Source organism: Zingiber officinale, chromosome 3B (genome assembly GCF_018446385.1).
Source record: "Zingiber officinale cultivar Zhangliang chromosome 3B, Zo_v1.1, whole genome shotgun sequence".
NCBI classification, from domain to species: domain Eukaryota; kingdom Viridiplantae; phylum Streptophyta; class Magnoliopsida; order Zingiberales; family Zingiberaceae; genus Zingiber; species Zingiber officinale.
The window spans coordinates 8,255,556-8,266,287 of NC_055991.1; the positions used below are offsets into that span (position 1 = coordinate 8,255,556).

Consider the following 10,732-nt stretch of genomic DNA (forward strand, 5'->3'; position numbering starts at 1 on the left):
AACAAACAAATTATTAGCACTAAGGAATCAAAATCAATAAGTCATGGAGTCACAAACAAAGTGTTCAATCATCTTTTGAAGTCTAGTAATTTATACCTAGTAATGAATATAGTCTAGTACGCAATCCGCCCATTCGGATCGCACTTCGTCAATTTCTTCGTTGGAATAAATTGTTTTCATGAACTGTTAACAAACCCAGATTATATTAGTAAAAAAAATCAGTAATGAAGAAGCAAAGTCAAATAAAAGAAATTATTTGAAAAAATTGAGAATATGTCAAATATTACCATTGACAACTACTCACATTAAAATCCAAATTCAAAAGAAAAAAAACTACATCAAAGAAAAAAGGGAGAAAAAAACAAACGAAATTGTCCCTTCTTATTCCCCTTCACTCTGAATCCGAGTTCATACTCTCCATTCCCTTCAACCCTCTTCGCCTCTTCTTCTTCTGTTCAAAACCAATAAATAGATACTAAATAAATGTTTCTCAATAGAAAATATAATACCGATGTAATTGCTAGAATAGATATAGATATTTCAAGGTGATCAAGAGGGGAAAAATGAACAATAATTAGAGAGCGAGCCACTGCACCAATGGAACATAACATACGTGGACCCGCTCGAAAGGGCCAACAAAGACATGCTGCATTAAAGACATGCAACAATGAAGGAAAACCAAGGAATATTGTCAAAATTAATAATAGAAGAAAATGATCGAATACTATCATGCAGCACAGCAGCAGTGAAAGCAATCAAAAAAGGTAGAAAATGTTAAAAATTAAGATGAAACAAATATCAGAGCATGAGATTTAGAAGAATGGAAGCAAGTGGATGGAAATGGATACCTTCGTCGTGCATGTCTTCTCCCTCACTTCATACCTTGCCCTTGTCAAATCTGTTAGCCACATACCTGGATAACAGTACTGGGATCCAAATTCACAACAATTAGGAAAATAAAGTTTGAATTTTGAGAAGAAAATGAGCAACAAGTTGTGATTTTGCTGAATCCAAAGAATGGAAGAATGTGGAAGTAGTGTGACCAACACTTACCTGATAGTCCAAAGAAGAGGGCAACATCACCATCTTTGCCCATATTGTTGCTAGAGTGCAGGGAGAGAATGTTTCTTTTAGGCATTAGATAGTGCATCACACCAAACAAACCTTCTTCATCTCCCCGGCATACTGTGTGTTAAGGATGACCATTTCTTTCCTATCAAGATTAAGATCAATGCTGATGGAGGTAGTCATGTAGTGTGTGTATCGATTACATGGAAACTAGCCAGCATTGTAAATTGTGAAGCAAAAGAGATCCGTTTCAGCCCAAGGCAATAGTGCATTACGTATTCTAGTTGTAAATCGGACCAGAATTTCAATAACAACAGTAACAACAACAATGGCAAGTCTTGTATAACCAGTAAACCTCTTTGGGCGGATCAAAACTTCATCAAGAAAAAAAAAGAGGAAAGGAAAGATATTTAGAAATTTAGTAGAAGGAAAAAAGGATTTCTTAGAGAAAAAACATTCCAATGTAATGGCATCATTTGGCTCAAATATACCAACATGATCTGCATATAGAAAGTTTCCAAACTGATGTAGATCCAATTACTGATAATTTCAACAACTGATATATAAAAATTAGCATGGAATAAAGAAATGCAATCATTAGCAAATCTTGCAGAAAAGCATAGAAACAGGGATGATGCTTGTGCCACTATCTAGCAAGTAGCACCTAAATTCGGAAAAAAAATGAATAATGGACAAGTTCAGTTGCATGTCGCATTCGATCAAATGCGATGTTTCCACTTTATTGACAATTCTATGAAAACTAAAATAGAATGGAGCTCGACAACACTATACATATAAATATAAAGATCAAAGTTTCTGAATGGATAAGTGTGAGAGGGTGAAGTGTAACGAAATTTCAAGATTTTGCAGGCAAATCTTGCTGATATGCTAGAGAAATGAATTTACCTTGTTGGAAGATGAGCTTTACATGAAAATGTAGTTCTAGCATCTCTAAGCAATTTCCACCACCTTCGAAGAAGACAGTGGAATAAGGTAGTCTATCTCTGTTTTAAATCCCATGCTCAAAATGCATAGTTTGAAATGCTATAGATGCCTCAATGAAACACTCCATATGACTAGGAACTCGGTGATTGAAAGGTTTCAATTGGTAATCTTCACAAATAAAAATAATTTGGGTTTTTCTTCCAATTCTTCAGGCGTAGGACGGATGCACCTGCGATCCTTCCAATTATTTCTTGCAAAAGAGAGTTTTTCTTCTTCTAATTTACATGTTTTCCCTTGGCATTAAGGAGAGAAAGAGGAGCTAGTTATCTCACTAACACTAATATATGCATATGTATGATCCAGCCTGCTACTAACACAACTATGATTCACTACTAGAGATCAACAGAACCAACGCAAAGATGACTTATCTGGATAACTGTCGAACTATAGAATTGAAGAGCATCTTTAGCATTCTTATTAGTAGTATTTTTCACTTACATGTTGTGCATGAACAGGGAATGATAGGCCCTTGCAGAGATAATTTGAACTTTGATTCGATGCTCGGGATCCCAGTTGAGGAATTGGTCATTCACAAATACCTTGTATCATTCAGATGGCATATTAGGATCTATGAGGAATTACATCAAACACTTGATGTGCATATGTACCTTATTAGGATCTATGAGGAATTACATCAAACACTTGATGTGCATATGTACCTTATCCAAAGAGTTGAGGTAATCGGCAGCCCTCTCCCTGTGCACTAGTAAGGTGTGCTCATCCATCTCTATGTTCGGTGAGCCTCTTCATGAATAGTGAACATACATTTTGAGAAGGAACCATCAATGGAAGGATCATGAATTAGTTGTGTGGACTTACTTTCCCCACCAAAGCTCATTGGCAGTGGTTTCATCCTTGACAACGCGCTTGTCCCTCGGCGAACGGCCAGTCTTCGCGCCGGACAAGGTAGCCAAGGCTCCGGTCGATGTTATGAATGATCCATATTCATGTTTTATGGCTTGCTCGTAGAGTTCTACAAGGAATTCGTGATTCTTTCAATGAGAATGAAATATGATGATTTGAGTGATGAAGAGGAGATGAGAGCAGATATCGACTGGGGAGAGGTTGTAGAGGACATGGGTAAACTTGAGGGCGCTGTCGCTGACGCTGATGGTCGGCGTCAAGTAGTGGTGGTGCTCGGCGCCGACCTCTTCTTCTGCAGGGAGTGCAGTTCGTCGATGGTCTTCGCCTTCACCGGTGGCGCGCTGTCGTCATGGCAGATCCCGTTCTCTGGTTTCTCCCTCCCGTGCGTCTGGATCTTCGGCAGCCCATTGGAGAACGCCTCCGCTCATCAGGAAACGAGAAGGAGCACAACGTCGTATGAGGAGAGGGAAAGATAAATGGCTTAGGTTTGGGAACGCGAAAACACGGCGCCGAAAAGAAAACAGCGAGGGAAAGGAAAAAATCGAAGGGGGGAAATGACCAAATTCAATTACAACGGTTTTTTCAAAACTGTTGTCGTAGCCGCTAAAAATGCGGATAAAGACAACGGTTTATAAAACCGTTGTAAAAAGTATTGTCGTTTTAAAAAAAAATCGCTCAGTGACAACAGTTTTGCCAAAACCGTTGTCTTTTATATTTAATAGGGAGTTCAAAGACAACGGTTTTGGCAAAAACCGTTGTCTTTGAGCAAATATGCAACGCTTTCTCTTAAAACCGTTGTCGTAGGGGTGTTGTCGTTTGCAGTTTTTGTTGTAGTGAAAGATTTGAAATCTTTCCTTATTTGTAGATTGAAAGGTAGATTTTAATTTTGAGAAAACTTTCCTTTTTTAACCATGTTCATGATTTAAAAGAGAGTTTAAAAAATTAAATATTTATTTTATAAGTTTCTACAAAAGATTAAGAAAAGATTTGATATCTTTCCTTATTTGTAGATTGAAAGGAGATTTTAATTTTTAGAGATAACTTTCCTTTTTGGAAATCATCCACATGTTTAAAAGAAAGATTTTAATTTATAAAATTTCCTTTTTATAATCCACCATTTAAGGGAAAATTATTGGAGAAATTTTTTTATAAATTTCCGGAGACAAATTATGAAGTTTTAATTCTTGTGTTAATTAAAACTCTCCTTGTTTTGTTTTTAATAGTGGCCGGCCATTACAAATTGAGAAGAGAAAATTATTTTTAATTAAATAAATTTTCCTTTTCATGACATAAGAATTAAGGAAGTTTTTATTTAAATTTCCTTATTTGCCAAGACCAAGGATTATAAAAGAGGGGGTAGAGGTGCCTTCATGACTAACGATTCTATTCTTTTTCTCTCCCTCTATTCCTTGGCGTGGTCGGCCATAGAAGTTCTCTCTTCTTCCTTTTCTTTCTTCTTCATTGGTCGAACCTCATCATCTCATGGAGCTTGAAGGTGGCCGGATTCTAGCATGGAGAAGAAGGAGAGAAAGGAAGCATCCCTTGGAGCTTGGTGGTGGTGGCCGAACCACAACTATTCATGGAATATTTGTGGTGGCCAAATCATGCTTGGAGAAGAAGGTGGCTTAGGTGGGTTCTCATCTCGGTAGATCGTTGCCCACACAACATCCGAGATAAAAAGAGGAATACGGTAGAAGATCAAGAGGTCATTAAAGTTTACAAAGGAATGTATAATTAGTAATTAATTTCCGCATCATACTAGTTGTATTTCTTTTGTATGAATTCTAAATACAAGAGGCAATTAGATCTAGTTTTTAGAAATAGTTTTTCGAGTTTGTGTTTTCTTCATTTTCGAATTTGTGATTCGATTGTTCTTTTTGGTTAACCTAGAGTTATTTAAGGAAATAAATATTAGCTTTCCTTAAAATGCTTTGCCTAGGCGGTGGTGGTTGCTCCCATATCCAAGAAGTTCATGTGCCTCGCCATGCAGTCCTGGTCCCCTAGAAGCCAATTTTGGAAATTAATATTTATGGAATTAATAACTTAGGTAGATTTGAATCAATAGTGTTAAGTTTCGCTTGCGATTCAAATCTAAACCATTAAGAACAGATAAGTTAAATTTGGAATCAATGATGTTAAGTTCCGTCTGCGATTCCTAATTTAATTTCTAAAGAACACAATAGGTTATTTAAGGAAAGGTTCGACACTTGTACAAAAATTTTTGTACAATGGAATCGGTACGTTTTCCTAGGACTAACCAACACAGACCAGTCCGGCATCACGCTGGAAACAGGAGGGACGTCGGTAAATCGCAAACACCTCCGATGGACCTATAGTGTGGCCAACTAACCTGCAGCACCATTCCAACACGCCTAAAACTAAACCTTACCTCACCGTGGAAGAGTGCGGAGCCAGTTGTTCTAGAGAGAAGAACCTAACTGACAGACTGACTAACTTTAATTAATTAAATTACTCTTACCTTTACGCCATCTCCAGAACATGGGTGACGGTCGGTTTTCCAGCCTCTACTAGCGTGGGAAGTGGATCGGGAGGCCGACCGCAGCTTCGACGACGGAGGTGGCAGGACTGTTGGCTTAGAATCGATGAATAGCACACCTAAGGCACACTAATATGCAAGAGGAATAGAGCAAATAGAGATTATTTTCTTCTGTTAAGAAACCTTACAATGAGACTCTTTAAATACATAAAAGAAAAGACTAATTCAACTAATTAATAGGAAAGATTAACATCACTAAACCATGAAAATAGGAGAGACTAATTCCATTAGTTAATCCCTTAAAACTAGGAAAAATGACTAATTCCACTAGTTAATCCCTTAAAACTAAGAAATATTAAGATTACTAATGCAAGGAGAAAAAAAACGTGACCACTACTTATCATGTCCGGATTATATGCTCACATTACCCCTCCTAATCCTGACATGGTTCTAAGTTATGGACGTCGAGTAGTTGTCGCATGACAGCTAATTGTTGGGACCTTGACATCTGCTAGAGGGGGGGGGGGGTGAATAGTGTCTCACCCAAATCGTCACTTCTTACACTTGTTAGTACGTAGCAGAAAAAAAAAATACTAACTAACAAGAAGAAAGCTAAACCCCATAAACAATAAGGAAAGACAATAAATCAAAAATAAATCGTAACACAAGGTGTTTCCTCAAATTTTGGCACATTTTTCTCTTCCAAAGAGTAATCAATTAATCATTTTCATTTTCAAAGGTTAACAAAAATCTTGAAAATGTCTCCAAGTGTCAAGTTTATCAAGGTTGGGTTAACCACTCTACTCATTTAGAGTTGCCACTGTCTAAACCCGTCTAGGGTGTAGAGAATATATTCCTCGTAAATCAAAGTCTATTGGTGCTCCTTGGATGTTCTAGATATTGACTAGGGATGACTTCCTTAGATACCTTTCTAATGACCTTTCTAGGCTTTTTAGAAGCCTTGGTCACTTTCTCTAAGTCAACTCTAGGATAGCTTTCCTTGTGGCCTTCTTGGTGACTTCTTAGATGCCTTAGTCACGTTGGTCTTGGTAAAAATACTTCTAGGGATAACTTCCCTTGTATCTTTGACTTGACCCCTAGATCTAGGGTTGGTTCCATAACTATATAGAACCCTATGGTAAGAAGAAACATCCTTCTTGGTTTGAAGTTTGTATTCCAAACCCCTCCTACCATCGGATGATTCTTGTCTAATTACTCATAGGTTATTATTCTTGGACCCTTGTTTTTCATGTGTGAATTTTCTAAGGGTCCTTTCTAATTTGTCAAGTCTTGATCTCAAGACTTGATTTTCTCTCCATAACTCCTCAACCTTAGACTTTTCCTTAAGGCCTTGAGATTTCTTTTTCTTAGGCATATATCTAAAATCCTTAGAGTTATTGCCTAATTTATTATCTATCTTTCTAGCCTTAGGTTGAGTGGTTTTAGCATAATAAGCTACATAATTTTCCTTAATTCTATCATACTTCCTATTTTCATGATAAATAACATTAAAATGATATAAACTAGACCTAGTATGTTTTTTATCATGACTTAAAGGAATGAGTTCAATAAATGATACCTTGAGTTTGCTCTTGAGAGCTCCCCCTTAAGTTGAGCTTCCTCCTTTGGCTTGGGCCGGTTTCTTCCCCTTAGGACATTGACTCTGGTAGTGTCCTCTTTGACTGCACAAGAAACACACAATGAGTTCCTTGCTCTTTTTTGTCGTGAGGCCGGTCTCCTTGGGCTTCTTCTTACCCTTATGTGTCACTTGGCCCTTCTTATTGGCCAATTTACGACACTTACTCTTATAGTGGTCTTTTTCCCTACACTCAAAACATATAATATGATTTTTATTATTAAATTTGAAATTGTTATACATTTACTTGTAGGAGTGACACATGATCCTCCATTTGATTTTGCTTGACTTGTGGAGGTGGCACCATCTTCTTCCTCATTTGACTCGGAGCTAGAAGCTTCTTCTTGCTTCGGTGTCAATGAATGACGCTCTCCCTCAATTCTAGAGATAGAGGCCTCTTCGTCTTCATCCTCTTGCACATGAAACAAAGAGTATGCTCCCTCTTTGCTCTTCTGGTTGCACTCGTTTGAGGATGAAGCTTCTTGGACTTCTTTTTCAGAAGTTGAGCATCTCTCAACTTCCAAGTTCTCTTTCTCTTGATCTTGATCCAATGAGTCGCCCTCTTTGGATTCTTCTTGGTTTGATTCAGTGGAGGGGACCTCATGGATTTTAACCAATTTGCTCCATAGCTCCTTGGCATCTTCAAATTCTCCCACTTGCTTCAAGATTTTTCTAGGAAATAGATTGACCAATAGCTTGGTCACTTTATCATTGGCTTCACATATTTGGATTTGCTCTTGGCTCCACTTGCTCTTCTTGAGAATTTTTCCTTTGCTATTTGTTGGAACTTCAAAGCCTTCCATGAGAGCAAACCATTGCTCTATCTCCATCATAAAGAAGTTTTCGATTCTTGATTTCCAATAATTGAAGCTTGTCGATGTGTATGGTAGAGGTACCCTTGTGTCATATCAAAATCCATCTTGGAATTCCATTTGAAGTTGAGCTCTTTTGAAGCCTTTGACTTTGTTGAACTTGCTTCAACTTCTTCTCCCTCTAGCTTGTTGCCCTTCCGATGAAGAGCGACCTTGCTCTGATACCACTTGTCAGGGTTGATTTGTAGCTAGAGAGGGGTGAATAGCTCATGGCGCTTCGATTGCTTGCTTTGATGATGTTGTTGCAGGGTAAAACACTCAAGCAACGCTCACAACGCTAACACAAAGGATTTACTTGGTATCCACCTCAAGAAGAGGTGACTAATCCAAGGATCCACACATGACACGCTCTCCACTATGAAAATACTCCTTCTCGGTAACTACCAGAGGTGCAGAAACCTCGTACAAACTCACAAAACAAGAGACAACACTAAGCAAGAAGTAAATACAAAAGTATACAAAGCAAAACCTCTTCTTGCTTGATCTCTTGTTGATGAAGATGCCTCTGGACTGGCTGGAAAGTGCAACAACACTTGTCTTTCACACTCGAAGTCCGACGTACAATAGCAAGGAGAAATCGTGTAAGCGTTGTGTCGAGAGAGCTACGAAGAAGGAGGCTCACCACGGCTTTATACTTTGTGCTTCTAGGCTTCCAATCGATTGGGCATACTCCGAATCGATTGTCACGTCACATCCACGCAATTGCAGCCATCCATCACTCGGTTCCTATGCAACAATCATATCCCAATCGATTGACCAATCGACTGGGAAGGCTTGAATCGATTGGCTGATCGATCCATAACACCTCCGTGCTATGCTGGAAACGGCTTGAATCGATCGACTGATCGATTCAGGCTTCCTCGCGAACGCACGAGAAACTCAGCCCTTAATCGATCGACCGATCGATTGGTGATCGGCTGATCAATTGGGGATCGGCTGATCAATTGGGGATCGTTCTGTGCTTGTGATAACACTTTCCAATCAATTGGCTAATCGATTGGGCTAGTCTTCACTTGCGGCACACCTTCAATCGATCGGCTAATCGATTGCTCCATGGTTCAATCGATCAGTTGATCGATTGACCTCCCTTTAACTTGCTTAACTTAAGTCCAAGGTTCCCAAACTCAACATCCGATCAACCGTGACCTGTTGGGACTTCTCATGCCCAGCATCCAATCAATCTTGACTTGCTGGGACTTCTTCACCAAGTGTCCGGTCAATTCTTTGACCCACTTGAAATTTTCTCCTCGTGCCAAGTGTTTGGTCAACCTTGACCCACTTGGACTTACCATCTCATGTCAAGTATTCGGCCCTTCATGACCCACCTGAACTTCCTTCCACCAGATGTCCGATCTATTAGAGTGTATACTAAAAGCCTAGCTTTTGTAAACATTTATTTTGAAATAATGAATCACATTGGTAAAAAAATGTCTACATGCTAAGTGTAGTTGTTCAATTAATTTATATTGTAGATAACATGGTGTGTGGTTTCACACACAGAAGATCATGTTATTAGTTCTTTATAAATTATAAACAGTAACTCATGACTAAGATGGATAGGAACAGACCATTGGAATAGTCGTAGTGTAATTTGGTATTAGTTTATCTTAACTATAAAATTACACTAGTACACTTTGAGTGTATTGAGCAGGATCATTTAAGGTAAGTTCTTTTTGTGCTGACTTAATAAAAGAACAAGTGTGTGCTCTTAATCCTAATATAATAACAATCACATATATTTAGTATTCATTTCTTTAACTTATCAAAGGGTGAGATTTAGCTCGATAAATCAAAAGACCCGATAAGTTGGGAAATGATATTACTTATAGTGTGTGTTGTTGATTATAGAAGGAAACTGTGTCCTAGTAATTTAGGTTGATAATGTCCCCAAGAGGAGCTCATAAGGTTTGTCATGTTAAATCCTGCAGGTGGACTTAGTCTGACATGATAATAAGGTTGAGTGGTACTATTATTGGACTAAGATATTAATTAAAGAGAGTTGTCAGTAACTCATTTAATTAGTGGACACTCGACATCTTAAACATAGGGAGACTAACACGCTCATAATAAGAAGGAGCCCAAAATATAATTTGGGATTGGTGCGGTAGTTCAATAATAATTCTTTAGTGGTATGAATTATTATTGATGAAATTAAGTTGGGTGTTCAGGGCGAACACGGGAAGCTTAATTTCATCGGGAGACCAAAACCAATTCCTCCTCTCGGTCCCTATCGTAGCCTCTTGTATATAGAGAATTATACCCAACGTATACCCACCTCTTACCCACCCTTAGGTGGTCGGCCAAGTAAGCTTGGAGTCCAAGCTTGGGCCGGCCAAGCCAAGGGTTTAGTCAAGATGAGGGGGTCGGCCATAGCTTGGAGTCCAAGCTTGTTGTGGCCGACCCTAATAAATATAAAAGGATTTTATTTTAAATCTTTTCTTATGTAGATATCATAGTTTTAAAAGAGAGAGTTTAAAATTTAAATCTTTCCTTTTATAGCTTTCTACAAAAGATTAAGTGAAAGATTTGATATCTTTCCTTATTTGTAGTTAAAAGGAAGATTTTAATTTTTGATAAAACTTTCCTTTTTTGTAACCATGTTCATGATTTAAAAAAAGTTTTGAAATTAAATATTTCCTTTTATAAGTTTCTACAAAAGATTAAGAAAAGATTTGATATCTTTCCTTATTTGTATATTGAAAGGAAGATTTTAATTTTAGAGAAAACTTTCCTTTTTGGAAATCATCCACATATTTTAATAGAGAGATTTTAATTTATAAAATTTTCTTT

At 37.8% G+C, this 10,732-nt stretch overlaps 1 pseudogene; it reads right to left on the reverse strand.

The window, feature by feature from the left end:
- Positions 1-901: 901 nt before the first annotated feature.
- LOC122054653 lies at positions 902-5,427 on the reverse strand (annotated as a pseudogene).
- Between the last annotated feature and the right edge of the window lie 5,305 nt (positions 5,428-10,732).